Below are 27,519 nucleotides of genomic sequence, written 5' to 3'. Positions count from 1 at the left end.
GTTCTAAAAGCATGAAAACTGTATACCTGTGAAATAAAGTGCTTTCGTATGTGTTCTTCTGTGTTTATTGTCCTGTGCATAAAGTTGCACCTTGTGTTTGAAGGTTTAAATTATTTCAGGCTTGCATGGAGGTAGACGTTTCTGAGTAACTTTTATTCATTTCTTAAAAGCCTATACTGTCAGGATGGCCGAGAGGTCTAAGGCGCTGTGTTTAGGCCACAGTCTCCTTTGGAGGCGTGGGTTCGAATCCCACTTCTGACATGCCTTTTGGAGATTTAATCTCCTTTATCAGGTTAACATCTGATGGAAGTTGCATCTGTTGGTCTTCACTTGGCACGTTATTCCGTTCTCCTCTTGTCAAGAGAGATGGGGTTTCTCATATATTTAGGTTCTATAACGTCTTGCTGACAAAGCGCAATCCTTACCAAATGAGCATAGGACCCATGTAAGAGGTCATCTGGAAGAGTCATGCTCTTGTATGCCCTGGCCAGACGGGCCCAGCAAATGTGGAAGAATGCCATTCATCTGGTAGACAACTGGACTCCAGCACACTTACAGCAATTTCCTCAGGGCTTTGATCAGGGGCTGCTTAAATTTGCATACTCCACCATATGTTGTGACTTTGAGATCCCTTGTTGAAATTGCTTTAGCCAGCCAAGAGGTGGCTATTGTCTCATTTTCAAAGCAGCTTTGAGCCGTTCAAGTGGCTGGTGAATAGCACTTTCTCTTTGTTCGCCTCAAAGTTCTAAAGAGTTCTCCATAGGTCCTGCTCTGTACAGATTGTTCAAAGATCTGTTGGAAGTGCATATAATAGGATAAATAAATTGAGGGCATTCCTTTTCAGTACCTCACCTGCATGGCTGTCTGGCCTCTGGAAGATGCTGGGAAAGCAAGTCAGGATGGCCGAGTGGTCTAAGGTGCTGTGTTCAGGTTGCAGTCTCCTCTGGAGGCGTGGGTTCAAATCCCACTTCTGACAGTCCTGTGTTTACTTTTTTTCTTGAGAAATATGATCATTTCCCTCGCAGTGGCTTATAGGATTGTCTTCTTGGAAGAGTGCAGTGAGTTTTTTTCTTGCTCTAGCCACTATTGGCCTAAGCTCTGTGCATTTTTTGGTTCCTAATATCTTTCTCACCCTTTAGAGGAAAAAGCAGCATGGGGTCAGGATGGCCGAGTGGTCTAAGGTGCTGCGTTAAGGCCGCAGTCTCTCCTGGAGGCGTGGGTTCGAATCCCACTTCTGACAAAACTTGAATTCCATTTTCTCTCTCAGTTCCTTTAGAATCTCAGCTAAAAATTGGCAATGTAAATAATATCTGAATAAGTACCAAACTTCAGTTTCAACTGCAAATGCATTTGCCCTATTCTATCTTTAACGTTAATGTAATATTCTTCTAGCACTCGTGGTGTTTTATATTTCTTTTGTGGGGTACTTTAAAAATCTTTTTTATGAAAGAAATGGGTTACATTAAGTCTTGTGATGTTTTAGGTTTCCAATAAGGAGGTTTTAAATTTTATGTCACGTCATTTTCAGATGCTTCATTCAAGAGATGTTTCCACTATAGAATGCAGAGCAAGGGCAAAAATACAACTGATAGAGCGAGTGAGTGAGAAGGAGTGTTGTGGAAGGAGAGAATGAAACAAAGACAGAGTGAGTGAACGGCAGGGAGGCATAGAAGAGTAGTCTAGTAGTGAAGGAGACCTGCTTTTCCCTGCTCTTGACCTCCCACCCATCCCCCAAACAACCACAAACATACCTTCTGTGCAAAGTTGGTATGCAGAATTTCACGCCTCAGCAAGTGAGGGTGAGTCCCAGGCCAGGGGCTAAAGAGCAAAAGAGTGCCTGTGCTCAGACTTTCCCTGCTAGGGATAGTTTATCTGGAACAAGGCCTACTCTCTTGTATCCAGCAAGGATCTAGAAATCCTGCATGAATCTGTAAGGCACATTGGCAGCATAAATTTGCATAAACTGCCCCACCTCTTGCCTTCCTACTTCCTGTGCTGTAGTTGTTTGTGTAGAGAGAGAGGTCGCAGGCAAGGAAATGTTGTGAGTCGGATACAGGACCCTAAATAGCTGGTGAGAGGTATGTGGTGTTCTAAAAGCATGAAAACTGTATACCTGTGAAATAAAGTGCTTTCGTATGTGTTCTTCTGTGTTTATTGTCCTGTGCATAAAGTTGCACCTTGTGTTTGAATGTTTAAATTATTTCAGGCTTGCATGGAGGTAGACGTTTCTGAGTAACTTTTATTCATTTCTTAAAAGCCTATACTGTCAGGATGGCCGAGAGGTCTAAGGTGCTGTGTTAAGGCCACAGTCTCCTTTGGAGGCGTGGGTTCGAATTCCACTTCTGACATTCCTTTTGGAGATTTAATCTCCTTTATCAGGTTAACATCTGATGGAAGTTGCATCTGTTGGTCTTCACCTGGCACGTTATTCCGTTCTCCTCTTGTCAAGAGAGATGGTGTTTCTCATATATTTAGGTTCTATATCGTCTTGCTGACAAAGTGCAATCCTTACCAAATGAGCATAGGACCCATGTAAGAGGTCATCTGGAAGAGTCATGCTCTTGTATGCCCTGGCCAGACGGGCCCTGCAAATTTGGAAGAATGCCATGCATCTGGTAGACAACTGGACTCCAGCACACTTACAGCAATTTCCTTAGGGCTTTGATCAGGGGCTGCTTAAATTTGCATACTCCACCCTATGTTGTGACTTTGAGATCCCTTGTTGAAATTGCTTTAGCCAGCCAAGAGGTGGCTATTGTCTCAATTTCAAAGCAGCTTTGAGCCGTTCAAGTGGCTGGTGAATAGCACTTTCTCTTTGTTCGCCTCAAAGTTCTAAAGAGTTCTCCATAGGTCCTGCTCTGTACAGATTGTTCAAAGATCTGTTGGAAGTGCATATAATAGGATAAATAAATTGAGGGCATTCCTTTTCAGTACCTCACCTGCATGGCTGTCTGGCCTCTGGAAGATGCTGGGAAAGCAAGTCAGGATGGCCGAGTGGTCTAAGGCGCTGCGTTCAGGTCGCAGTCTCCTCTGGAGGCGTGGGTTCATATCCCACTTCTGACAGTCCTGTGTTTACTCTAATTATTTTCTTGAGAAATATGATCATTTCCCTCGCAGTGGCTTATAGGATTGTCTTCTTGGAAGAGTGCAGTGAGTTTTTTTCTTGCTCTAGCCACTATTGCCCTCAGCTCTGTGCATTTTTTGGTTCCTAATATCTTTCTCACCCTTTAGATGAAAAAGCAGCATGGGGTCAGGATGGCCGAGTGGTCTAAGGTGCTGCGTTAAGGCCGCAGTCTCTCCTGGAGGCGTGGGTTCGAATCCCACTTCTGACAAAACTTGAATTCCATTTTCTCTCTCAGTTCCTTTAGAATCTCAGCTAAAAATTGGCAATGTAAATAATATCTGAATAAGTACCAAACTTCAGTTTCAACTGCAAATGCATTTGCCCTATTCTATCTTTAACGTTAATGTAATATTCTTCTAGCACTCGTGGTGTTTTATATTTGTTTTGTGGGGTACTTTAAAAATCTTTTTTATGAAAGAAATGGGTTACATTAAGTCTTGTGATGTTTTAGGTTTCCAATAAGGAGGTTTTAAATTTTATGTCACGTCATTTTCAGATGCTTCATTCAAGAGATGTTTCCACTATAGAATGCAGAGCAAGGGCAAAAATACAAGTGATAGAGCGAGTGAGTGAGAAGGATTGTTGTGGAAGGAGAGAATGAAACAAAGACAGAGTGAGTGAACGGCAGGGAGGCATAGAAGAGGAGTCTAGTAGTGAAGGAGACCTGCTTTTCCCTGCTCTTGACCTCCCACCCATCCCCAAACAACCACAAACATACCTTCTGTGCAAAGTTGGTATGCAGAATTTCACGCCTCAGCAAGTGAGGGTGAGTCCCAGGCCAGGGGCTAAAGAGCAAAAGAGTGCCTGTGCTCAGACTTTCCCTGCTAGGGATAGTTTATCTGGAACAAGTCCTTCTCTCTTGTATACAGCAAGGATCTAGAAATCCTGCATGAATCTGCAAGGCACATTGGCAGCATAAATTTGCATAAACTGCCCCACCTATTGCCTTCCTACTTCCTGTGCTGTAGTTGTTTGTGTAGAGAGAGAGGTCGCAGGCAAGGAAATGTTGTGAGTCGGATACAGGACCCTAAATAGCTGGTGAGAGGTATGTGGTGTTCTAAAAGCATGAAAACTGTATACCTGTGAAATAAAGTGCTTTCGTATGTGTTCTTCTGTGTTTATTGTCCTGTGCATAAAGTTGCACCTTGTGTTTGAAGGTTTAAATTATTTCAGGCTTGCATTGAGGTAGACGTTTCTGAGTAACTTTTATTCATTTCTTAAAAGCATATACTGTCAGGATGGCCGAGAGGTCTAAGGCGCTGTGTTTAGGCCACAGTCTCCTTTGGAGGCGTGGGTTCGAATCCCACTTCTGACATGCCTTTTGGATATTTAATCTCCTTTATCAGGTTAACATCTGATGGAAGTTGCATCTGTTGGTCTTCACTTGGCACGTTATTCCGTTCTCCTCTTGTCAAGAGAGATGGGGTTTCTCATATATTTAGGTTCTATAACGTCTTGCTGACAAAGCGCAATCCTTACCAAATGAGCATAGGACCCATGTAAGAGGTCATCTGGAAGAGTCATGCTCTTGTATGCCCTGGCCAGACGGGCCCAGCAAATTTGGAAGAATGCCATTCATCTGGTAGACAACTGGACTCCAGCACACTTACAGCAATTTCCTTAGGGCTTTGATCAGGGGCTGCTTAAATTTGCATACTCCACCCTATGTTGTGACTTTGAGATCCCTTGTTGAAATTGCTTTAGCCAGCCAAGAGGTGGCTATTGTCTCAATTTCAAAGCAGCTTTGAGCCGTTCAAGTGGCTGGTGAATAGCACTTTCTCTTTGTTCGCCTCAAAGTTCTAAAGAGTTCTCCATAGGTCCTGCTCTGTACAGATTGTTCAAAGATCTGTTGGAAGTGCATATAATAGGATAAATAAATTGAGGGCATTTCTTTTCAGTACCTCACCTGCATGGCTGTCTGGCCTCTGGAAGATGCTGGGAAAGCAAGTCAGGATGGCCGAGTGGTCTAAGGCGCTGCGTTCAGGTCGCAGTCTCCTCTGGAGGCGTGGGTTCAAATCCCACTTCTGACAGTCCTGTGTTTACTCTAACTTTTTTCTTGAGAAATATGATCATTTCCCTCGCAGTGGCTTATAGGATTGTCTTCTTGGAAGAGTGCAGTGAGTTTTTTTCTTGCTCTAGCCACTATTGGCCTAAGCTCTGTGCATTTTTTGGTTCCTAATATCTTTCTCACCCTTTAGATGAAAAAGCAGCATGGGGTCAGGATGGCCGAGTGGTCTAAGGCACTGCGTTAAGGCTGCAGTCTCTCCTGGAGGCGTGGGTTCGAATCCCACTTCTGACAAAACTTGAATTCCATTTTCTCTCTCAGTTCCTTTAGAATCTCAGCTAAAAATTGGCAATGTAAATAATATCTGAATAAGTACCAAATTTCAGTTTCAACTGCAAATGCATTTGCCGTATTCTATCTTTAACGTTAATGTAATATTTTTCTAGCACTCGTGGTGTTTTATATTTGTTTTGTGGGGTACTTTAAAAATCTTTTTTATGAAAGAAATGGGTTACATTAAGTCTTGTGATATTTTAGGTTTCCAATAAGGAGGTTTTAAATTTTATGTCACGTCATTTTCAGATGCTTCATTCAAGAGATGTTTCCACTATAGAATGCAGAGCAAGGGCAAAAATACAAGTGATAGAGCGAGTGAGTGAGAAGGAGTGTTGTGGAAGGAGAGAATGAAACAAAGACAGAGTGAGTGAATGGCAGGGAGGCATAGTAGAGGAGTCTAGTAGTGAAGGAGACCTGCTTTTCCCTGCTCTTGACCTCCCACCCATCCCCAAACAACCACAAACATACCTTCTGTGCAAAGTTGGAATGCAGAATTTCACGCCTCAGCAAGTGAGGGTGAGTCCCAGGCCAGGGGCTAAAGAGCAAAAGAGTGCCTGTGCTCAGACTTTCCCTGCTAGGGATAGTTTATCTGGAACAAGGCCTACTCTCTTGTATCCAGCAAGGATCTAGAAATCCTGCATGAATCTGCAAGGCACATTGGCAGCATAAATTTGCATAAACTGCCCCACCTATTGCCTTCCTACTTCCTGTGCTGTAGTTGTTTGTGTAGAGAGAGAGGTCGCAGGCAAGGAAATGTTGTGAGTCGGATACAGGACCCTAAATAGCTGGTGAGAGGTATGTGGTGTTCTAAAAGCATGAAAACTGTATACCTGTGAAATAAAGTGCTTTCGTATGTGTTCTTCTGTGTTTATTGTCCTGTGCATAAAGTTGCACCTTGTGTTTGAATGTTTAAATTATTTCAGGCTTGCATGGAGGTAGACGTTTCTGATTAACTTTTATTCATTTCTTAAAAGCCTATACTGTCAGGATGGCCGAGAGGTCCAAGGTGCTGTGTTTAGGCCACAGTCTCCTTTGGAGGCGTGGGTTCGAATTCCACTTCTGACATTCCTTTTGGAGATTTATTCTCCTTTATCAGGTTAACATCTGATGGAAGTTGCATCTGTTGGTCTTCACCTGGCACGTTATTCCGTTCTCCTCTTGTCAAGAGAGATGGGGTTTCTCATATATTTAGGTTCTATAACGTCTTGCTGACAAAGCGCAATCCTTACCAAATGAGCATAGGACCCATGTAAGAGGTCATCTGGAAGAGTCATGCTCTTGTATGCCCTGGCCAGACGGGCCCTGCAAATTTGGAAGAATGCCATGCATCTGGTAGACAACTGGACTCCAGCACACTTACAGCAATTTCCTTAGGGCTTTGATCAGGGGCTGCTTAAATTTGCATACTCCACCCTATGTTGTGACTTTGAGATCCCTTGTTGAAATTGCTTTAGCCAGCCAAGAGGTGGCTATTGTCTCAATTTCAAAGCAGCTTTGAGCCGTTCAAGTGGCTGGTGAATAGCACTTTCTCTTTGTTCGCCTCAAAGTTCTAAAGAGTTCTCCATAGGTCCTGCTCTGTACAGATTGTTCAAAGATCTGTTGGAAGTGCATATAATAGGATAAATAAATTGAGGGCATTCCTTTTCAGTACCTCACCTGCATGGCTGTCTGGCCTCTGGAAGATGCTGGGAAAGCAAGTCAGGATGGCCGAGTGGTCTAAGGCGCTGCGTTCAGGTCGCAGTCTCCTCTGGAGGCGTGGGTTCAAATCCCACTTCTGACAGTCCTGTGTTTACTCTAATTATTTTCTTGAGAAATATGATCATTTCCCTCGCAGTGGCTTATAGGATTGTCTTCTTGGAAGAGTGCAGTGAGTTTTTTTCTTGCTCTAGCCACTATTGCCCTCAGCTCTGTGCATTTTTTGGTTCCTAATATCTTTCTCACCCTTTAGATGAAAAAGCAGCATGGGGTCAGGATGGCCGAGTGGTCTAAGGTGCTGCGTTAAGGCCGCAGTCTCTCCTGGAGGCGTGGGTTCGAATCCCACTTCTGACAAAACTTGAATTCCATTTTCTCTCTCAGTTCCTTTAGAATCTCAGCTAAAAATTGGCAATGTAAATAATATCTGAATAAGTACCAAACTTCAGTTTCAACTGCAAATGCATTTGCCCTATTCTATCTTTAACGTTAATGTAATATTCTTCTAGCACTCGTGGTGTTTTATATTTGTTTTGTGGGGTACTTTAAAAATCTTTTTTATGAAAGAAATGGGTTACATTAAGTCTTGTGATGTTTTAGGTTTCCAATAAGGAGGTTTTAAATTTGATGTCAGGTCATTTTCAGATGCTTCATTCAAGAGATGTTTCCACTATAGAATGCAGAGCAAGGGCAAAAATACAAGTGATAGAGCGAGTGAGTGAGAAGGATTGTTGTGGAAGGAGAGAATGAAACAAAGACAGAGTGAGTGAACGGCAGGGAGGCATAGAAGAGGAGTCTAGTAGTGAAGGAGACCTGCTTTTCCCTGCTCTTGACCTCCCACCCATCCCCAAACAACCACAAACATACCTTCTGTGCAAAGTTGGTATGCAGAATTTCACGCCTCAGCAAGTGAGGGTGAGTCCCAGGCCAGGGGCTAAAGAGCAAAAGAGTGCCTGTGCTCAGACTTTCCCTGCTAGGGATAGTTTATCTGGAACAAGGCCTACTCTCTTGTATCCAGCAAGGATCTAGAAATCCTGCATGAATCTGCAAGGCACATTGGCAGCATAAATTTGCATAAACTGCCCCACCTATTGCCTTCCTACTTCCTGTGCTGTAGTTGTTTGTGTAGAGAGAGAGGTCGCAGGCAAGGAAATGTTGTGAGTCGGATACAGGACCCTAAATAGCTGGTGAGAGGTATGTGGTGTTCTAAAAGCATGAAAACTGTATACCTGTGAAATAAAGTGCTTTCGTATGTGTTCTTCTGTGTTTATTGTCCTGTGCATAAAGTTGCACCTTGTGTTTGAAGGTTTAAATTATTTCAGGCATGCATTGAGGTAGACGTTTCTGAGTAACTTTTATTCATTTCTTAAAAGCATATACTGTCAGGATGGCCGAGAGGTCTAAGGCGCTGTGTTTAGGCCACAGTCTCCTTTGGAGGCGTGGGTTCGAATCCCACTTCTGACATGCCTTTTGGAGATTTAATCTCCTTTATCAGGTTAACATCTGATGGAAGTTGCATCTGTTGGTCTTCACTTGGCACGTTATTCCGTTCTCCTCTTGTCAAGAGAGATGGGGTTTCTCATATATTTAGGTTCTATAACGTCTTGCTGACAAAGCTCAATCCTTACCAAATGAGCATAGGACCCATGTAAGAGGTCATCTGGAAGAGTCATGCTCTTGTATGCCCTGGCCAGACGGGCCCAGCAAATTTGGAAGAATGCCATTCATCTGGTAGACAACTGGACTCCAGCACACTTACAGCAATTTCCTTAGGGCTTTGATCAGGGGCTGCTTAAATTTGCATACTCCACCCTATGTTGTGACTTTGAGATCCCTTGTTGAAATTGCTTTAGCCAGCCAAGAGGTGGCTATTGTCTCAATTTCAAAGCAGCTTTGAGCCGTTCAAGTGGCTGGTGAATAGCACTTTCTCTTTGTTCGCCTCAAAGTTCTAAAGAGTTCTCCATAGGTCCTGCTCTGTACAGATTGTTCAAAGATCTGTTGGAAGTGCATATAATAGGATAAATAAATTGAGGGCATTTCTTTTCAGTACCTCACCTGCATGGCTGTCTGGCCTCTGGAAGATGCTGGGAAAGCAAGTCAGGATGGCCGAGTGGTCTAAGGCGCTGCGTTCAGGTCGCAGTCTCCTCTGGAGGCGTGGGTTCAAATCCCACTTCTGACAGTCCTGTGTTTACTCTAATTTTTTTCTTGAGAAATATGATCATTTCCCTCGCAGTGGCTTATAGGATTGTCTTCTTGGAAGAGTGCAGTGAGTTTTTTTCTTGCTCTAGCCACTATTGGCCTAAGCTCTGTGCATTTTTTGGTTCCTAATATCTTTCTCACCCTTTAGATGAAAAAGCAGCATGGGGTCAGGATGGCCGAGTGGTCTAAGGCACTGCGTTAAGGCTGCAGTCTCTCCTGGAGGCGTGGGTTCGAATCCCACTTCTGACAAAACTTGAATTCCATTTTCTCTCTCAGTTCCTTTAGAATCTCAGCTAAAAATTGGCAATGTAAATAATATCTGAATAAGTACCAAATTTCAGTTTCAACTGCAAATGCATTTGCCGTATTCTATCTTTAACGTTAATGTAATATTTTTCTAGCACTCGTGGTGTTTAATATTTGTTTTGTGGGGTACTTTAAAAATCTTTTTTATGAAAGAAATGGGTTACATTAAGTCTTGTGATATTTTAGGTTTCCAATAAGGAGGTTTTAAATTTTATGTCACGTCATTTTCAGATGCTTCATTCAAGAGATGTTTCCACTATAGAATGCAGAGCAAGGGCAAAAATACAAGTGATAGAGCGAGTGAGTGAGAAGGAGTGTTGTGGAAGGAGAGAATGAAACAAAGACAGAGTGAGTGAACGGCAGGGAGGCATAGAAGAGTAGTCTAGTAGTGAAGGAGACCTGCTTTTCCCTGCTCTTGACCTCCCACCCATCCCCCAAACAACCACAAACATACCTTCTGTGCAAAGTTGGTATGCAGAATTTCACGCCTCAGCAAGTGAGGGTGAGTCCCAGGCCAGGGGCTAAAGAGCAAAAGAGTGCCTGTGCTCAGACTTTCCCTGCTAGGGATAGTTTATCTGGAACAAGGCCTACTCTCTTGTATCCAGCAAGGATCTAGAAATCCTGCATGAATCTGCAAGGCACATTGGCAGCATAAATTTGCATAAACTGCCCCACCTCTTGCCTTCCTACTTCCTGTGCTGTAGTTGTTTGTGTAGAGAGAGAGGTCGCAGGCAAGGAAATGTTGTGAGTCGGATACAGGACCCTAAATAGCTGGTGAGAGGTATGTGGTGTTCTAAAAGCATGAAAACTGTATACCTGTGAAATAAAGTGCTTTCGTATGTGTTCTTCTGTGTTTATTGTCCTGTGCATAAAGTTGCACCTTGTGTTTGAAGGTTTAAATTATTTCAGGCATGCATTGAGGTAGACGTTTCTGAGTAACTTTTATTCATTTCTTAAAAGCATATACTGTCAGGATGGCCGAGAGGTCTAAGGCGCTGTGTTTAGGCCACAGTCTCCTTTGGAGGCGTGGGTTCGAATCCCACTTCTGACATGCCTTTTGGAGATTTAATCTCCTTTATCAGGTTAACATCTGATGGAAGTTGCATCTGTTGGTCTTCACTTGGCACGTTATTCCGTTCTCCTCTTGTCAAGAGAGATGGGGTTTCTCATATATTTAGGTTCTATAACGTCTTGCTGACAAAGCGCAATCCTTACCAAATGAGCATAGGACCCATGTAAGAGGTCATCTGGAAGAGTCATGCTCTTGTATGCCCTGGCCAGACGGGCCCAGCAAATTTGGAAGAATGCCATTCATCTGGTAGACAACTGGACTCCAGCACACTTACAGCAATTTCCTCAGGGCTTTGATCAGGGGCTGCTTAAATTTGCATACTCCACCCTATGTTGTGACTTTGAGATCCCTTGTTGAAATTGCTTTAGCCAGCCAAGAGGTGGCTATTGTCTCAATTTCAAAGCAGCTTTGAGCCGTTCAAGTGGCTGGTGAATAGCACTTTCTCTTTGTTCGCCTCAAAGTTCTAAAGAGTTCTCCATAGGTCCTGCTCTGTACAGATTGTTCAAAGATCTGTTGGAAGTGCATATAATAGGATAAATAAATTGAGGGCATTCCTTTTCAGTACCTCACCTGCATGGCTGTCTGGCCTCTGGAAGATGCTGGGAAAGCAAGTCAGGATGGCCGAGTGGTCTAAGGCGCTGTGTTCAGGTCGCAGTCTCCTCTGGAGGCGTGGGTTCAAATCCCACTTCTGACAGTCCTGTGTTTACTCTAATTATTTTCTTGAGAAATATGATCATTTCCCTCGCAGTGGCTTATAGGATTGTCTTCTTGGAAGAGTGCAGTGAGTTTTTTTCTTGCTCTAGCCACTATTGCCCTCAGCTCTGTGCATTTTTTGGTTCCTAATATCTTTCTCACCCTTTAGATGAAAAAGCAGCATGGGGTCAGGATGGCCGAGTGGTCTAAGGCGCTGCGTTAAGGCCGCAGTCTCTCCTGGAGGCGTGGGTTCGAATCCCACTTCTGACAAAACTTGAATTCCATTTTCTCTCTCAGTTCCTTTAGAATCTCAGCTAAAAATTGGCAATGTAAATAATATCTGAATAAGTACCAAACTTCAGTTTCAACTGCAAATGCATTTGCCCTATTCTATCTTTAACGTTAATGTAATATTCTTCTAGCACTCGTGGTGTTTTATATTTCTTTTGTGGGGTACTTTAAAAATCTTTTTTATGAAAGAAATGGGTTACATTAAGTCTTGTGATGTTTTAGGTTTCCAATAAGGAGGTTTTAAATTTTATGTCACGTCATTTTCAGATGCTTCATTCAAGAGATGTTTCCACTATAGAATGCAGAGCAAGGGCAAAAATACAACTGATAGAGCGAGTGAGTGAGAAGGAGTGTTGTGGAAGGAGAGAATGAAACAAAGACAGAGTGAGTGAACGGCAGGGAGGCATAGAAGAGTAGTCTAGTAGTGAAGGAGACCTGCTTTTCCCTGCTCTTGACCTCCCACCCATCCCCCAAACAACCACAAACATACCTTCTGTGCAAAGTTGGTATGCAGAATTTCACGCCTCAGCAAGTGAGGGTGAGTCCCAGGCCAGGGGCTAAAGAGCAAAAGAGTGCCTGTGCTCAGACTTTCCCTGCTAGGGATAGTTTATCTGGAACAAGTCCTACTCTCTTGTATCCAGCAAGGATCTAGAAATCCTGCATGAATCTGTAAGGCACATTGGCAGCATAAATTTGCATAAACTGCCCCACCTCTTGTCTTCCTACTTCCTGTGCTGTAGTTGTTTGTGTAGAGAGAGAGGTCGCAGGCAAGGAAATGTTGTGAGTCGGATACAGGACCCTAAATAGCTGGTGAGAGGTATGTGGTGTTCTAAAAGCATGAAAACTGTATACCTGTGAAATAAAGTGCTTTCGTATGTGTTCTTCTGTGTTTATTGTCCTGTGCATAAAGTTGCACCTTGTGTTTGAATGTTTAAATTATTTCAGGCTTGCATGGAGGTAGACGTTTCTGAGTAACTTTTATTCATTTCTTAAAAGCCTATACTGTCAGGATGGCCGAGAGGTCTAAGGTGCTGTGTTAAGGCCACAGTCTCCTTTGGAGGCGTGGGTTCGAATTCCACTTCTGACATTCCTTTTGGAGATTTAATCTCCTTTATCAGGTTAACATCTGATGGAAGTTGCATCTGTTGGTCTTCACCTGGCACGTTATTCCGTTCTCCTCTTGTCAAGAGAGATGGGGTTTCTCATATATTTAGGTTCTATATCGTCTTGCTGACAAAGTGCAATCCTTACCAAATGAGCATAGGACCCATGTAAGAGGTCATCTGGAAGAGTCATGCTCTTGTATGCCCTGGCCAGACGGGCCCTGCAAATTTGGAAGAATGCCATGCATCTGGTAGACAACTGGACTCCAGCACACTTACAGCAATTTCCTTAGGGCTTTGATCAGGGGCTGCTTAAATTTGCATACTCCACCCTATGTTGTGACTTTGAGATCCCTTGTTGAAATTGCTTTAGCCAGCCAAGAGGTGGCTATTGTCTCAATTTCAAAGCAGCTTTGAGCCGTTCAAGTGGCTGGTGAATAGCACTTTCTCTTTGTTCGCCTCAAAGTTCTAAAGAGTTCTCCATAGGTCCTGCTCTGTACAGATTGTTCAAAGATCTGTTGGAAGTGCATATAATAGGATAAATAAATTGAGGGCATTCCTTTTCAGTACCTCACCTGCATGGCTGTCTGGCCTCTGGAAGATGCTGGGAAAGCAAGTCAGGATGGCCGAGTGGTCTAAGGCGCTGCGTTCAGGTCGCAGTCTCCTCTGGAGGCGTGGGTTCAAATCCCACTTCTGACAGTCCTGTGTTTACTCTAATTATTTTCTTGAGAAATATGATCATTTCCCTCGCAGTGGCTTATAGGATTGTCTTCTTGGAAGAGTGCAGTGAGTTTTTTTCTTGCTCTAGCCACTATTGCCCTCAGCTCTGTGCATTTTTTGGTTCCTAATATCTTTCTCACCCTTTAGATGAAAAAGCAGCATGGGGTCAGGATGGCCGAGTGGTCTAAGGTGCTGCGTTAAGGCCGCAGTCTCTCCTGGAGGCGTGGGTTCGAATCCCACTTCTGACAAAACTTGAATTCCATTTTCTCTCTCAGTTCCTTTAGAATCTCAGCTAAAAATTGGCAATGTAAATAATATCTGAATAAGTACCAAACTTCAGTTTCAACTGCAAATGCATTTGCCCTATTCTATCTTTAACGTTAATGTAATATTCTTCTAGCCCTCGTGGTGTTTTATATTTGTTTTGTGGGGTACTTTAAAAATCTTTTTTATGAAAGAAATGGGTTACATTAAGTCTTGTGATGTTTTAGGTTTCCAATAAGGAGGTTTTAAATTTTATGTCACGTCATTTTCAGATGCTTCATTCAAGAGATGTTTCCACTATAGAATGCAGAGCAAGGGCAAAAATACAAGTGATAGAGCGAGTGAGTGAGAAGGATTGTTGTGGAAGGAGAGAATGAAACAAAGACAGAGTGAGTGAACGGCAGGGAGGCATAGAAGAGGAGTCTAGTAGTGAAGGAGACCTGCTTTTCCCTGCTCTTGACCTCCCACCCATCCCCAAACAACCACAAACATACCTTCTGTGCAAAGTTGGTATGCAGAATTTCACGCCTCAGCAAGTGAGGGTGAGTCCCAGGCCAGGGGCTAAAGAGCAAAAGAGTGCCTGTGCTCAGACTTTCCCTGCTAGGGATAGTTTATCTGGAACAAGTCCTTCTCTCTTGTATCCAGCAAGGATCTAGAAATCCTGCATGAATCTGCAAGGCACATTGGCAGCATAAATTTGCATAAACTGCCCCACCTATTGCCTTCCTACTTCCTGTGCTGTAGTTGTTTGTGTAGAGAGAGAGGTCGCAGGCAAGGAAATGTTGTGAGTCGGATACAGGACCCTAAATAGCTGGTGAGAGGTATGTGGTGTTCTAAAAGCATGAAAACTGTATACCTGTGAAATAAAGTGCTTTTGTATGTGTTCTTCTGTGTTTATTGTCCTGTGCATAAAGTTGCACCTTGTGTTTGAAGGTTTAAATTATTTCAGGCTTGCATTGAGGTAGACGTTTCTGAGTAACTTTTATTCATTTCTTAAAAGCATATACTGTCAGGATGGCCGAGAGGTCTAAGGCGCTGTGTTTAGGCCACAGTCTCCTTTGGAGGCGTGGGTTCGAATCCCACTTCTGACATGCCTTTTGGAGATTTAATCTCCTTTATCAGGTTAACATCTGATGGAAGTTGCATCTGTTGGTCTTCACTTGGCACGTTATTCCGTTCTCCTCTTGTCAAGAGAGATGGGGTTTCTCATATATTTAGGTTCTATAACGTCTTGCTGACAAAGCGCAATCCTTACCAAATGAGCATAGGACCCATGTAAGAGGTCATCTGGAAGAGTCATGCTCTTGTATGCCCTGGCCAGACGGGCCCAGCAAATTTGGAAGAATGCCATTCATCTGGTAGACAACTGGACTCCAGCACACTTACAGCAATTTCCTTAGGGCTTTGATCAGGGGCTGCTTAAATTTGCATACTCCACCCTATGTTGTGACTTTGAGATCCCTTGTTGAAATTGCTTTAGCCAGCCAAGAGGTGGCTATTGTCTCAATTTCAAAGCAGCTTTGAGCCGTTCAAGTGGCTGGTGAATAGCACTTTCTCTTTGTTCGCCTCAAAGTTCTAAAGAGTTCTCCATAGGTCCTGCTCTGTACAGATTGTTCAAAGATCTGTTGGAAGTGCATATAATAGGATAAATAAATTGAGGGCATTTCTTTTCAGTACCTCACCTGCATGGCTGTCTGGCCTCTGGAAGATGCTGGGAAAGCAAGTCAGGATGGCCGAGTGGTCTAAGGCGCTGCGTTCAGGTCGCAGTCTCCTCTGGAGGCGTGGGTTCAAATCCCACTTCTGACAGTCCTGTGTTTACTCTAATTTTTTTCTTGAGAAATATGATCATTTCCCTCGCAGTGGCTTATAGGATTGTCTTCTTGGAAGAGTGCAGTGAGTTTTTTTCTTGCTCTAGCCACTATTGGCCTAAGCTCTGTGCATTTTTTGGTTCCTAATATCTTTCTCACCCTTTAGATGAAAAAGCAGCATGGGGTCAGGATGGCCGAGTGGTCTAAGGCACTGTGTTAAGGCTGCAGTCTCTCCTGGAGGCGTGGGTTCGAATCCCACTTCTGACAAAACTTGAATTCCATTTTCTCTCTCAGTTCCTTTAGAATCTCAGCTAAAAATTGGCAATGTAAATAATATCTGAATGAGTACCAAATTTCAGTTTCAACTGCAAATGCATTTGCCATATTCTATCTTTAACGTTAATGTAATATTTTTCTAGCACTCGTGGTGTTTTATATTTGTTTTGTGGGGTACTTTAAAAATCTTTTTTATGAAAGAAATGGGTTACATTAAGTCTTGTGATATTTTAGGTTTCCAATAAGGAGGTTTTAAATTTTATGTCACGTCATTTTCAGATGCTTCATTCAAGAGATGTTTCCACTATAGAATGCAGAGCAAGGGCAAAAATACAAGTGATAGAGCGAGTGAGTGAGAAGGAGTGTTGTGGAAGGAGAGAATGAAACAAAGACAGAGTGAGTGAATGGCAGGGAGGCATAGTAGAGGAGTCTAGTAGTGAAGGAGACCTGCTTTTCCCTGCTCTTGACCTCCCACCCATCCCCAAACAACCACAAACATACCTTCTGTGCAAAGTTGGAATGCAGAATTTCACGCCTCAGCAAGTGAGGGTGAGTCCCAGGCCAGGGGCTAAAGAGCAAAAGAGTGCCTGTGCTCAGACTTTCCCTGCTAGGGATAGTTTATCTGGAACAAGGCCTACTCTCTTGTATCCAGCAAGGATCTAGAAATCCTGCATGAATCTGCAAGGCACATTGGCAGCATAAATTTGCATAAACTGCCCCACCTATTGCCTTCCTACTTCCTGTGCTGTAGTTGTTTGTGTAGAGAGAGAGGTCGCAGGCAAGGAAATGTTGTGAGTCGGATACAGGACCCTAAATAGCTGGTGAGAGGTATGTGGTGTTCTAAAAGCATGAAAACTGTATACCTGTGAAATAAAGTGCTTTCGTATGTGTTCTTCTGTGTTTATTGTCCTGTGCATAAAGTTGCACCTTGTGTTTGAATGTTTAAATTATTTCAGGCTTGCATGGAGGTAGACGTTTCTGAGTAACTTTTATTCATTTCTTAAAAGCCTATACTGTCAGGATGGCCGAGAGGTCCAAGGTGCTGTGTTTAGGCCACAGTCTCCTTTGGAGGCGTGGGTTCGAATTCCACTTCTGACATTCCTTTTGGAGATTTATTCTCCTTTATCAGGTTAACATCTGATGGAAGTTGCATCTGTTGGTCTTCACCTGGCACGTTATTCCGTTCTCCTCTTGTCAAGAGAGATGGGGTTTCTCATATATTTAGGTTCTATAACGTCTTGCTGACAAAGCGCAATCCTTACCAAATGAGCATAGGACCCATGTAAGAGGTCATCTGGAAGAGTCATGCTCTTGTATGCCCTGGCCAGACGGGCCCTGCAAATTTGGAAGAATGCCATGCATCTGGTAGACAACTGGACTCCAGCACACTTACAGCAAATTCCTTAGGGCTTTGATCAGGGGCTGCTTAAATTTGCATACTCCACCCTATGTTGTGACTTTGAGATCCCTTGTTGAAATTGCTTTAGCCAGCCAAGAGGTGGCTATTGTCTCAATTTCAAAGCAGCTTTGAGCCGTTCAAGTGGCTGGTGAATAGCACTTTCTCTTTGTTCGCCTCAAAGTTCTAAAGAGTTCTCCATAGGTCCTGCTCTGTACAGATTGTTCAAAGATCTGTTGGAAGTGCATATAATAGGATAAATAAATTGAGGGCATTCCTTTTCAGTACCTCACCTGCATGGCTGTCTGGCCTCTGGAAGATGCTGGGAAAGCAAGTCAGGATGGCCGAGTGGTCTAAGGCGCTGCGTTCAGGTCGCAGTCTCCTCTGGAGGCGTGGGTTCAAATCCCACTTCTGACAGTCCTGTGTTTACTCTAATTATTTTCTTGAGAAATATGATCATTTCCCTCGCAGTGGCTTATAGGATTGTCTTCTTGGAAGAGTGCAGTGAGTTTTTTTCTTGCTCTAGCCACTATTGCCCTCAGCTCTGTGCATTTTTTGGTTCCTAATATCTTTCTCACCCTTTAGATGAAAAAGCAGCATGGGGTCAGGATGGCCGAGTGGTCTAAGGTGCTGCGTTAAGGCCGCAGTCTCTCCTGGAGGCGTGGGTTCGAATCCCACTTCTGACAAAACTTGAATTCCATTTTCTCTCTCAGTTCCTTTAGAATCTCAGCTAAAAATTGGCAATGTAAATAATATCTGAATAAGTACCAAACTTCAGTTTCATCTGCAAATGCATTTGCCCTATTCTATCTTTAACGTTAATGTAATATTCTTCTAGCACTCGTGGTGTTTTATATTTGTTTTGTGGGGTACTTTAAAAATCTTTTTTATGAAAGAAATGGGTTACATTAAGTCTTGTGATGTTTTAGGTTTCCAATAAGGAGGTTTTAAATTTTATGTCAGGTCATTTTCAGATGCTTCATTCAAGAGATGTTTCCACTATAGAATGCAGAGCAAGGGCAAAAATACAAGTGATAGAGCGAGTGAGTGAGAAGGATTGTTGTGGAAGGAGAGAATGAAACAAAGACAGAGTGAGTGAACGGCAGGGAGGCATAGAAGAGGAGTCTAGTAGTGAAGGAGACCTGCTTTTCCCTGCTCTTGACCTCCCACCCATCCCCAAACAACCACAAACATACCTTCTGTGCAAAGTTGGTATGCAGAATTTCACGCCTCAGCAAGTGAGGGTGAGTCCCAGGCCAGGGGCTAAAGAGCAAAAGAGTGCCTGTGCTCAGACTTTCCCTGCTAGGGATAGTTTATCTGGAACAAGGCCTACTCTCTTGTATCCAGCAAGGATCTAGAAATCCTGCATGAATCTGCAAGGCACATTGGCAGCATAAATTTGCATAAACTGCCCCACCTATTGCCTTCCTACTTCCTGTGCTGTAGTTGTTTGTGTAGAGAGAGAGGTCGCAGGCAAGGAAATGTTGTGAGTCGGATACAGGACCCTAAATAGCTGGTGAGAGGTATGTGGTGTTCTAAAAGCATGAAAACTGTATACCTGTGAAATAAAGTGCTTTCGTATGTGTTCTTCTGTGTTTATTGTCCTGTGCATAAAGTTGCACCTTGTGTTTGAAGGTTTAAATTATTTCAGGCATGCATTGAGGTAGACGTTTCTGAGTAACTTTTATTCATTTCTTAAAAGCATATACTGTCAGGATGGCCGAGAGGTCTAAGGCGCTGTGTTTAGGCCACAGTCTCCTTTGGAGGCGTGGGTTCGAATCCCACTTCTGACATGCCTTTTGGAGATTTAATCTCCTTTATCAGGTTAACATCTGATGGAAGTTGCATCTGTTGGTCTTCACTTGGCACGTTATTCCGTTCTCCTCTTGTCAAGAGAGATGGGGTTTCTCATATATTTAGGTTCTATAACGTCTTGCTGACAAAGCGCAATCCTTACCAAATGAGCATAGGACCCATGTAAGAGGTCATCTGGAAGAGTCATGCTCTTGTATGCCCTGGCAAGACGGGCCCAGCAAATTTGGAAGAATGCCATTCATCTGGTAGACAACTGGACTCCAGCACACTTACAGCAATTTCCTTAGGGCTTTGATCAGGGGCTGCTTAAATTTGCATACTCCACCCTATGTTGTGACTTTGAGATCCCTTGTTGAAATTGCTTTAGCCAGCCAAGAGGTGGCTATTGTCTCAATTTCAAAGCAGCTTTGAGCCGTTCAAGTGGCTGGTGAATAGCACTTTCTCTTTGTTCGCCTCAAAGTTCTAAAGAGTTCTCCATAGGTCCTGCTCTGTACAGATTGTTCAAAGATCTGTTGGAAGTGCATATAATAGGATAAATAAATTGAGGGCATTTCTTTTCAGTACCTCACCTGCATGGCTGTCTGGCCTCTGGAAGATGCTGGGAAAGCAAGTCAGGATGGCCGAGTGGTCTAAGGCGCTGCGTTCAGGTCGCAGTCTCCTCTGGAGGCGTGGGTTCAAATCCCACTTCTGACAGTCCTGTGTTTACTCTAATTTTTTTCTTGAGAAATATGATCATTTCCCTCGCAGTGGCTTATAGGATTGTCTTCTTGGAAGAGTGCAGTGAGTTTTTTTCTTGCTCTAGCCACTATTGGCCTAAGCTCTGTGCATTTTTTGGTTCCTAATATCTTTCTCACCCTTTAGATGAAAAAGCAGCATGGGGTCAGGATGGCCGAGTGGTCTAAGGCACTGCGTTAAGGCTGCAGTCTCTCCTGGAGGCGTGGGTTCGAATCCCACTTCTGACAAAACTTGAATTCCATTTTCTCTCTCAGTTGCTTTAGAATCTCAGCTAAAAATTGGCAATGTAAATAATATCTGAATAAGTACCAAATTTCAGTTTCAACTGCAAATGCATTTGCCGTATTCTATCTTTAACGTTAATGTAATATTTTTCTAGCACTCGTGGTGTTTAATATTTGTTTTGTGGGGTACTTTAAAAATCTTTTTTATGAAAGAAATGGGTTACATTAAGTCTTGTGATATTTTAGGTTTCCAATAAGGAGGTTTTAAATTTTATGTCACGTCATTTTCAGATGCTTCATTCAAGAGATGTTTCCACTATAGAATGCAGAGCAAGGGCAAAAATACAAGTGATAGAGCGAGTGAGTGAGAAGGAGTGTTGTGGAAGGAGAGAATGAAACAAAGACAGAGTGAGTGAATGGCAGGGAGGCATAGTAGAGGAGTCTAGTAGTGAAGGAGACCTGCTTTTCCCTGCTCTTGACCTCCCACCCATCCCCAAACAACCACAAACATACCTTCTGTGCAAAGTTGGTATGCAGAATTTCACGCCTCAGCAAGTAAGGGTGAGTCCCAGGCCAGGGGCTAAAGAGCAAAAGAGTGCCTGTGCTCAGACTTTCCCTGCTAGGGATAGTTTATCTGGAACAAGGCCTACTCTCTTGTATCCAGCAAGGATCTAGAAATCCTGCTTGAATCTGCAAGGCACATTGGCAGCATAAATTTGCATAAACTGCCCCACCTATTGCCTTCCTACTTCCTGTGCTGTAGTTGTTTGTGTAGAGAGAGAGGTCGCAGGCAAGGAAATGTTGTGAGTCGGATACAGGACCCTAAATAGCTGGTGAGAGGTATGTGGTGTTCTAAAAGCATGAAAACTGTATACCTGTGAAATAAAGTGCTTTCGTATGTGTTCTTCTGTGTTTATTGTCCTGTGCATAAAGTTGCACCTTGTGTTTGAAGGTTTAAATTATTTCAGGCTTGCATGGAGGTAGACGTTTCTGAGTAACTTTTATTCATTTCTTAAAAGCCTATACTGTCAGGATGGCCGAGAGGTCTAAGGCGCTGTGTTTAGGCCACAGTCTCCTTTGGAGGCGTGGGTTCGAATCCCACTTCTGACATGCCTCTTGGAGATTTAATCTCCTTTATCAGGTTAACATCTGATGGAAGTTGCATCTGTTGGTCTTCACTTGGCACGTTATTCCGTTCTCCTCTTGTCAAGAGAGATGGGGTTTCTCATATATTTAGGTTCTATAACGTCTTGCTGACAAAGCGCAATCCTTACCAAATGAGCATAGGACCCATGTAAGAGGTCATCTGGAAGAGTCATGCTCTTGTATGCCCTGGCCAGACGGGCCCTGCAAATTTGGAAGAATGCCATTCATCTGGTAGACAACTGGACTCCAGCACACTTACAGCAATTTCCTCAGGGCTTGTATCAGGGGCTGCTTAAATTTGCATACTCCACCCTATGTTGTGACTTTGGGATCCCTTGTTGAAATTGCTTTAGCCAGCCAAGAGGTGGCTATTGTCTCAATTTCAAAGCAGCTTTGAGCCGTTCAAGTGGCTGGTGAATAGCACTTTCTCTTTGTTCGCCTCAAAGTTCTAAAGAGTTCTCCATAGGTCCTGCTCTGTACAGATTGTTCAAAGATCTGTTGGAAGTGCATATAATAGGATAAATAAATTGAGGGCATTCCTTTTCAGTACCTCACCTGCATGGCTATCTGGCCTCTGGAAGATGCTGGGAAAGCAAGTCAGGATGGCCGAGTGGTCTAAGGCGCTGCGTTAAGGCCGCAGTCTCTCCTGGAGGCGTGGGTTCGAATCCCACTTCTGACAAAACTTGAATTCCATGTTCTCTCTCAGTTCCTTTAGAATCTCAGCTAAAAATTGGCAATGTAAATAATATCTGAATAAGTACCAAACTTCAGTTTCAACTGCAAATGCATTTGCCCTATTCTATCTTTAACGTTAATGTAATATTCTTCTAGCACTCGTGGTGTTTTATATTTGTTTTGTGGGGTACTTTAAAAATCTTTTTTATGAAAGAAATGGGTTACATTAAGTCTTGTGATGTTTTAGGTTTCCAATAAGGAGGTTTTAAATTTTATGTCACGTCATTTTCAGATGTTTCATTCAAGAGCTGTTTCCACTATAGAATGCAGAGCAAGGGCAAAAATACAAGTGATAGAGCGAGTGAGTGAGAAGGAGTGTTGTGGAAGGAGAGAATGAAACAAAGACAGAGTGAGTGAATGGCAGGGAGGCATAGAAGAGGAGTCTAGTAGTGAAGGAGACCTGCTTTTCCCTGCTCTTGACCTCCAACCCATCCCCAAACAACCACAAACATACCTTCTGTGCAAAGTTGGTATGCAGAATTTCACGCCTCAGCAAGTGAGGGTGAGTCCCAGGCCAGGGGCTAAAGAGCAAAAGAGTGCCTGTGCTCAGACTTTCCCTGCTAGGGATAGTTTATCTGGAACAAGTCCTTCTCTCTTGTATCCAGCAAGGATCTAGAAATCCTGCATGAATCTGCAAGGCACATTGGCAGCATAAATTTGCATAAACTGCCCCACCTATTGCCTTCCTACTTCCTGTGCTGTAGTTGTTTGTGTAGAGAGAGAGGTCGCAGGCAAGGAAATGTTGTGAGTCGGATACAGGACCCTAAATAGCTGGTGAGAGGTATGTGGTGTTCTAAAAGCATGAAAACTGTATACCTGTGAAATAAAGTGCTTTCGTATGTGTTCTTCTGTGTTTATTGTCCTGTGCATAAAGTTGCACCTTGTGTTTGAAGGTTTAAATTATTTCAGGCTTGCATGGAGGTAGACGTTTCTGAGTAACTTTTATTCATTTCTTAAAAGCCTATACTGTCAGGATGGCCGAGAGGTCTAAGGCGCTGTGTTTAGGCCACAGTCTCCTTTGGAGGCGTGGGTTCGAATCCCACTTCTGACATGCCTTTTGGAGATTTAATCTCCTTTATCAGGTTAACATCTGATGGAAGTTGCATCTGTTGGTCTTCACTTGGCACGTTATTCCGTTCTCCTCTTGTCAAGAGAGATGGGGTTTCTCATATATTTAGGTTCTATAACGTCTTGCTGACAAAGCGCAATCCTTACCAAATGAGCATAGGACCCATGTAAGAGGTCATCTGGAAGAGTCATGCTCTTGTATGCCCTGGCCAGACGGGCCCTGCAAATTTGGAAGAATGCCATTCATCTGGTAGACAACTGGACTCCAGCACACTTACAGCAATTTCCTCAGGGCTTTGATCAGGGGCTGCTTAAATTTGCATACTCCACCCTATGTTGTGACTTTGAGATCCCTTGTTGAAATTGCTTTAGCCAGCCAAGAGGTGGCTATTGTCTCAATTTCAAAGCAGCTTTGAGCCGTTCAAGTGGCTGGTGAATAGCACTTTCTCTTTGTTCGCCTCAAAGTTCTAAAGAGTTCTCCATAGGTCCTGCTCTGTACAGATTGTTCAAAGATCTGTTGGAAGTGCATATAATAGGATAAATAAATTGAGGGCATTCCTTTTCAGTACCTCACCTGCATGGCTGTCTGGCCTCTGGAAGATGCTGGGAAAGCAAGTCAGGATGGCCGAGTGGTCTAAGGCGCTGCGTTCAGGTCGCAGTCTCCTCTGGATGCGTGGGTTCAAATCCCACTTCTGACAGTCCTGTGTTTACTCTAATTATTTTCTTGAGAAATATGATCATTTCCCTCGCAGTGGCTTATAGGATTGTCTTCTTGGAAGAGTGCAGTGAGTTTTTTTCTTGCTCTAGCCACTATTGCCCTCAGCTCTGTGCATTTTTTGGTTCCTAATATCTTTCTCACCCTTTAGATGAAAAAGCAGCATGGGGTCAGGATGGCCGAGTGGTCTAAAGCGCTGCGTTAAGGCCGCAGTCTCTCCTGGAGGCGTGGGTTCGAATCCCACTTCTGACAAAACTTGAATTCCATTTTCTCTCTCAGTTCCTTTAGAATCTCAGCTAAAAATTGGCAATGTAAATAATATCTGAATAAGTACCAAACTTCAGTTTCAACTGCAAATGCATTTGCCCTATTCTATCTTTAACGTTAATGTAATATTCTTCTAGCACTCGTGGTGTTTTATATTTGTTTTGTGGGGTACTTTAAAAATCTTTTTTATGAAAGAAATGGGTTACATTAAGTCTTGTGATGTTTTAGGTTTCCAATAAGGAGGTTTTAAATTTTATGTCACGTCATTTTCAGATGTTTCATTCAAGAGCTGTTTCCACTATAGAATGCAGAGCAAGGGCAAAAATACAAGTGATAGAGCGAGTGAGTGAGAAGGAGTGTTGTGGAAGGAGAGAATGAAACAAAGACAGAGTGAGTGAATGGCAGGGAGGCATAGAAGAGGAGTCTAGTAGTGAAGGAGACCTGCTTTTCCCTGCTCTTGACCTCCAACCCATCCCCAAACAACCACAAACATACCTTCTGTGCAAAGTTGGTATGCAGAATTTCATGCCTCAGCAAGTGAGGGTGAGTCCCAGGCCAGGGGCTAAAGAGCAAAAGAGTGCCTGTGCTCAGACTTTCCCTGCTAGGGATAGTTTATCTGGAACAAGTCCTTCTCTCTTGTATCCAGCAAGGATCTAGAAATCCTGCATGAATCTGCAAGGCACATTGGCAGCATAAATTTGCATAAACTGCCCCACCTATTGCCTTCCTACTTCCTGTGCTGTAATTGTTTGTGTAGAGAGAGAGGTCGCAGGCAAGGAAATGTTGTGAGTCGGATACAGGACCCTAAATAGCTGGTGAGAGGTATGTGGTGTTCTAAAAGCATGAAAACTGTATACCTGTGAAATAAAGTGCTTTCGTATGTGTTCTTCTGTGTTTATTGTCCTGTGCATAAAGTTGCACCTTGTGTTTGAAGGTTTAAAATATTTCAGGCTTGCATGGAGGTAGACGTTTCTGAGTAACTTTTATTCATTTCTTAAAAGCCTATACTGTCAGGATGGCCGATAGGTCTAAGGCGCTGTGTTTAGGCCACAGTCTCCTTTGGAGGCGTGGGTTCGAATCCCACTTCTGACATGCCTTTTGGAGATTTAATCTCCTTTATCAGGTTAACATCTGATGGAAGTTGCATCTGTTGGTCTTCACTTGGCACGTTATTCCGTTCTCCTCTTGTCAAGAGAGATGGGGTTTCTCATATATTTAGGTTCTATAACGTCTTGCTGACAAAGCGCAATCCTTACCAAATGAGCATAGGACCCATGTAAGAGGTCATCTGGAAGAGTCATGCTCTTGTATGCCCTGGCCAGACGGGCCCTGCAAATTTGGAAGAATGCCAGTCATCTGGTAGACAACTGGACTCCAGCACACTTACAGCAATTTCCTCAGGGCTTGTATCAGGGGCTGCTTAAATTTGCATACTCCACCCTATGTTGTGACTTTGGGATCCCTTGTTGAAATTGCTTTAGCCAGCCAAGAGGTGGCTATTGTCTCAATTTCAAAGCAGCTTTGAGCCGTTCAAGTGGCTGGTGAATAGCACTTTCTCTTTGTTCGCCTCAAAGTTCTAAAGAGTTCTCCATAGGTCCTGCTCTGTACAGATTGTTCAAAGATCTGTTGGAAGTGCATATAATAGGATAAATAAATTGAGGGCATTCCTTTTCAGTACCTCACCTGCATGGCTGTCTGGCCTCTGGAAGATGCTGGGAAAGCAAGTCAGGATGGCCGAGTGGTCTAAGGCGCTGCGTTCAGGTCGCAGTCTCCTCTGGATGCGTGGGTTCAAATCCCACTTCTGACAGTCCTGTGTTTACTCTATTTATTTTCTTGAGAAATATGATCATTTCCCTCGCAGTGGCTTATAGGATTGTCTTCTTGGAAGAGTGCAGTGAGTTTTTTTCTTGCTCTAGCCACTATTGGCCTAAGCTCTGTGCATTTTTTGGTTCCTAATATATTTCTCACCCTTTAGATGAAAAAGCAGCATGGGGTCAGGATGGCCGAGTGGTCTAAGGCGCTGCGTTAAGGCCGCAGTCTCTCCTGGAGGCGTGGGTTCGAATCCCACTTCTGACAAAACTTGAATTCCATTTTCTCTCTCAGTTCCTTTAGAATCTCAGCTAAAAATTGGCAATGTAAATAATATCTGAATAAGTACCAAACTTCAGTTTCAACTGCAAATGCATTTGCCCTATTCTATCTTTAACGTTAATGTAATATTCTTCTAGCACTCGTGGTGTTTTATATTTGTTTTGTGGGGTATTTTAAAAATCTTTTTTATGAAAGAAATGGGTTACATTAAGTCTTGTGATGTTTTAGGTTTCCAATAAGGAGGTTTTAAATTTTATGTCACGTCATTTTCAGATGTTTCATTCAAGAGCTGTTTCCACTATAGAATGCAGAGCAAGGGCAAAAATACAAGTGATAGAGCGAGTGAGTGAGAAGGAGTGTTGTGGAAGGAGAGAATGAAACAAAGACAGAGTGAGTGAATGGCAGGGAGGCATAGAAGAGGAGTCTAGTAGTGAAGGAGACCTGCTTTTCCCTGCTCTTGACCTCCAACCCATCCCCAAACAACCACAAACATACCTTCTGTGCAAAGTTGGTATGCAGAATTTCATGCCTCAGCAAGTGAGGGTGAGTCCCAGGCCAGGGGCTAAAGAGCAAAAGAGTGCCTGTGCTCAGACTTTCCCTGCTAGGGATAGTTTATCTGGAACAAGTCCTTCTCTCTTGTATCCAGCAAGGATCTAGAAATCCTGCATGAATCTGCAAGGCACATTGGCAGCATAAATTTGCATAAACTGCCCCACCTATTGCCTTCCTACTTCCTGTGCTGTAGTTGTTTGTGTAGAGAGAGAGGTCGCAGGCAAGGAAATGTTGTGAGTCGGATACAGGACCCTAAATAGCTGGTGAGAGGTATGTGGTGTTCTAAAAGCATGAAAACTGTATACCTGTGAAATAAAGTGCTTTCGTATGTGTTCTTCTGTGTTTATTGTCCTGTGCATAAAGTTGCACCTTGTGTTTGAAGGTTTAAATTATTTCAGGCTTGCATGGAGGTAGACGTTTCTGAGTAACTTTTATTCATTTCTTAAAAGCCTATACTGTCAGGATGGCCGAGAGGTCTAAGGCGCTGTGTTTAGGCCACAGTCTCCTTTGGAGGCGTGGGTTCGAATCCCACTTCTGACATGCCTTTTGGAGATTTAATCTCCTTTATCAGGTTAACATCTGATGGAAGTTGCATCTGTTGGTCTTCACTTGGCACGTTATTCCGTTCTCCTCTTGTCAAGAGAGATGGGGTTTCTCATATATTTAGGTTCTATAACGTCTTGCTGACAAAGCGCAATCCTTACCAAATGAGCATAGGACCCATGTAAGAGGTCATCTGGAAGAGTCATGCTCTTGTATGCCCTGGCCAGACGGGCCCTGCAAATTTGGAAGAATGCCATTCATCTGGTAGACAACTGGACTCCAGCACACTTACAGCAATTTCCTCAGGGCTTTGATCAGGGGCTGCTTAAATTTGCATACTCCA

The 27,519-nt window shown here is 43.3% G+C and overlaps 30 non-coding genes across 30 annotated transcripts; all 30 read left to right on the top strand.

Moving 5' to 3' along the window:
• The first annotated feature begins 178 nt into the window (after positions 1-178).
• Positions 179-261, top strand: TRNAL-UAG (transfer RNA leucine (anticodon UAG)). The gene has a single exon. It is a non-coding gene; the product is annotated as a tRNA-Leu (tRNA).
• Positions 262-1,157: 896 nt separating this feature from the next.
• Positions 1,158-1,240, top strand: TRNAL-AAG (transfer RNA leucine (anticodon AAG)). The gene has a single exon. It is a non-coding gene; the product is annotated as a tRNA-Leu (tRNA).
• A 2,009-nt stretch (positions 1,241-3,249) lies between these two features.
• On the top strand, positions 3,250-3,332 carry TRNAL-AAG (transfer RNA leucine (anticodon AAG)). The gene has a single exon. It is a non-coding gene; the product is annotated as a tRNA-Leu (tRNA).
• A 1,024-nt stretch (positions 3,333-4,356) lies between these two features.
• TRNAL-UAG (transfer RNA leucine (anticodon UAG)) lies at positions 4,357-4,439 on the top strand. The gene has a single exon. It is a non-coding gene; the product is annotated as a tRNA-Leu (tRNA).
• Positions 4,440-5,071: 632 nt separating this feature from the next.
• TRNAL-CAG (transfer RNA leucine (anticodon CAG)) lies at positions 5,072-5,154 on the top strand. Its single transcript has one exon. It is a non-coding gene; the product is annotated as a tRNA-Leu (tRNA).
• Positions 5,155-5,340: 186 nt separating this feature from the next.
• Positions 5,341-5,423, top strand: TRNAL-AAG (transfer RNA leucine (anticodon AAG)). Its single transcript has one exon. It is a non-coding gene; the product is annotated as a tRNA-Leu (tRNA).
• A 1,739-nt stretch (positions 5,424-7,162) lies between these two features.
• TRNAL-CAG (transfer RNA leucine (anticodon CAG)) lies at positions 7,163-7,245 on the top strand. Its single transcript has one exon. It is a non-coding gene; the product is annotated as a tRNA-Leu (tRNA).
• Positions 7,246-7,431: 186 nt separating this feature from the next.
• On the top strand, positions 7,432-7,514 carry TRNAL-AAG (transfer RNA leucine (anticodon AAG)). Its single transcript has one exon. It is a non-coding gene; the product is annotated as a tRNA-Leu (tRNA).
• A 1,024-nt stretch (positions 7,515-8,538) lies between these two features.
• Positions 8,539-8,621, top strand: TRNAL-UAG (transfer RNA leucine (anticodon UAG)). The gene has a single exon. It is a non-coding gene; the product is annotated as a tRNA-Leu (tRNA).
• A 632-nt stretch (positions 8,622-9,253) lies between these two features.
• On the top strand, positions 9,254-9,336 carry TRNAL-CAG (transfer RNA leucine (anticodon CAG)). Its single transcript has one exon. It is a non-coding gene; the product is annotated as a tRNA-Leu (tRNA).
• Positions 9,337-9,522: 186 nt separating this feature from the next.
• Positions 9,523-9,605, top strand: TRNAL-AAG (transfer RNA leucine (anticodon AAG)). The gene has a single exon. It is a non-coding gene; the product is annotated as a tRNA-Leu (tRNA).
• A 1,025-nt stretch (positions 9,606-10,630) lies between these two features.
• TRNAL-UAG (transfer RNA leucine (anticodon UAG)) lies at positions 10,631-10,713 on the top strand. The gene has a single exon. It is a non-coding gene; the product is annotated as a tRNA-Leu (tRNA).
• A 632-nt stretch (positions 10,714-11,345) lies between these two features.
• TRNAL-CAG (transfer RNA leucine (anticodon CAG)) lies at positions 11,346-11,428 on the top strand. Its single transcript has one exon. It is a non-coding gene; the product is annotated as a tRNA-Leu (tRNA).
• A 186-nt stretch (positions 11,429-11,614) lies between these two features.
• TRNAL-AAG (transfer RNA leucine (anticodon AAG)) lies at positions 11,615-11,697 on the top strand. The gene has a single exon. It is a non-coding gene; the product is annotated as a tRNA-Leu (tRNA).
• Positions 11,698-13,437: 1,740 nt separating this feature from the next.
• Positions 13,438-13,520, top strand: TRNAL-CAG (transfer RNA leucine (anticodon CAG)). The gene has a single exon. It is a non-coding gene; the product is annotated as a tRNA-Leu (tRNA).
• Positions 13,521-13,706: 186 nt separating this feature from the next.
• TRNAL-AAG (transfer RNA leucine (anticodon AAG)) lies at positions 13,707-13,789 on the top strand. The gene has a single exon. It is a non-coding gene; the product is annotated as a tRNA-Leu (tRNA).
• Positions 13,790-14,813: 1,024 nt separating this feature from the next.
• On the top strand, positions 14,814-14,896 carry TRNAL-UAG (transfer RNA leucine (anticodon UAG)). The gene has a single exon. It is a non-coding gene; the product is annotated as a tRNA-Leu (tRNA).
• Positions 14,897-15,528: 632 nt separating this feature from the next.
• On the top strand, positions 15,529-15,611 carry TRNAL-CAG (transfer RNA leucine (anticodon CAG)). Its single transcript has one exon. It is a non-coding gene; the product is annotated as a tRNA-Leu (tRNA).
• Positions 15,612-15,797: 186 nt separating this feature from the next.
• TRNAL-AAG (transfer RNA leucine (anticodon AAG)) lies at positions 15,798-15,880 on the top strand. Its single transcript has one exon. It is a non-coding gene; the product is annotated as a tRNA-Leu (tRNA).
• Positions 15,881-17,619: 1,739 nt separating this feature from the next.
• TRNAL-CAG (transfer RNA leucine (anticodon CAG)) lies at positions 17,620-17,702 on the top strand. The gene has a single exon. It is a non-coding gene; the product is annotated as a tRNA-Leu (tRNA).
• A 186-nt stretch (positions 17,703-17,888) lies between these two features.
• TRNAL-AAG (transfer RNA leucine (anticodon AAG)) lies at positions 17,889-17,971 on the top strand. Its single transcript has one exon. It is a non-coding gene; the product is annotated as a tRNA-Leu (tRNA).
• A 1,024-nt stretch (positions 17,972-18,995) lies between these two features.
• On the top strand, positions 18,996-19,078 carry TRNAL-UAG (transfer RNA leucine (anticodon UAG)). The gene has a single exon. It is a non-coding gene; the product is annotated as a tRNA-Leu (tRNA).
• Positions 19,079-19,710: 632 nt separating this feature from the next.
• Positions 19,711-19,793, top strand: TRNAL-CAG (transfer RNA leucine (anticodon CAG)). Its single transcript has one exon. It is a non-coding gene; the product is annotated as a tRNA-Leu (tRNA).
• Positions 19,794-19,979: 186 nt separating this feature from the next.
• On the top strand, positions 19,980-20,062 carry TRNAL-AAG (transfer RNA leucine (anticodon AAG)). The gene has a single exon. It is a non-coding gene; the product is annotated as a tRNA-Leu (tRNA).
• A 1,024-nt stretch (positions 20,063-21,086) lies between these two features.
• TRNAL-UAG (transfer RNA leucine (anticodon UAG)) lies at positions 21,087-21,169 on the top strand. The gene has a single exon. It is a non-coding gene; the product is annotated as a tRNA-Leu (tRNA).
• Positions 21,170-21,801: 632 nt separating this feature from the next.
• On the top strand, positions 21,802-21,884 carry TRNAL-AAG (transfer RNA leucine (anticodon AAG)). Its single transcript has one exon. It is a non-coding gene; the product is annotated as a tRNA-Leu (tRNA).
• Positions 21,885-22,908: 1,024 nt separating this feature from the next.
• TRNAL-UAG (transfer RNA leucine (anticodon UAG)) lies at positions 22,909-22,991 on the top strand. Its single transcript has one exon. It is a non-coding gene; the product is annotated as a tRNA-Leu (tRNA).
• A 901-nt stretch (positions 22,992-23,892) lies between these two features.
• Positions 23,893-23,975, top strand: TRNAL-AAG (transfer RNA leucine (anticodon AAG)). The gene has a single exon. It is a non-coding gene; the product is annotated as a tRNA-Leu (tRNA).
• Positions 23,976-25,983: 2,008 nt separating this feature from the next.
• Positions 25,984-26,066, top strand: TRNAL-AAG (transfer RNA leucine (anticodon AAG)). Its single transcript has one exon. It is a non-coding gene; the product is annotated as a tRNA-Leu (tRNA).
• A 1,024-nt stretch (positions 26,067-27,090) lies between these two features.
• On the top strand, positions 27,091-27,173 carry TRNAL-UAG (transfer RNA leucine (anticodon UAG)). The gene has a single exon. It is a non-coding gene; the product is annotated as a tRNA-Leu (tRNA).
• Positions 27,174-27,519: the final 346 nt, after the last annotated feature.

The sequence above is a fragment of the Triturus cristatus genome, chromosome 6 (assembly GCF_964204655.1).
Source record: "Triturus cristatus chromosome 6, aTriCri1.1, whole genome shotgun sequence".
Taxonomy (NCBI): Eukaryota; Metazoa; Chordata; class Amphibia; order Caudata; family Salamandridae; genus Triturus; species Triturus cristatus.
The sequence above is the reverse complement of the archived record's forward strand: the minus strand, read 5'-3'. Positions and strand labels throughout refer to the sequence as shown.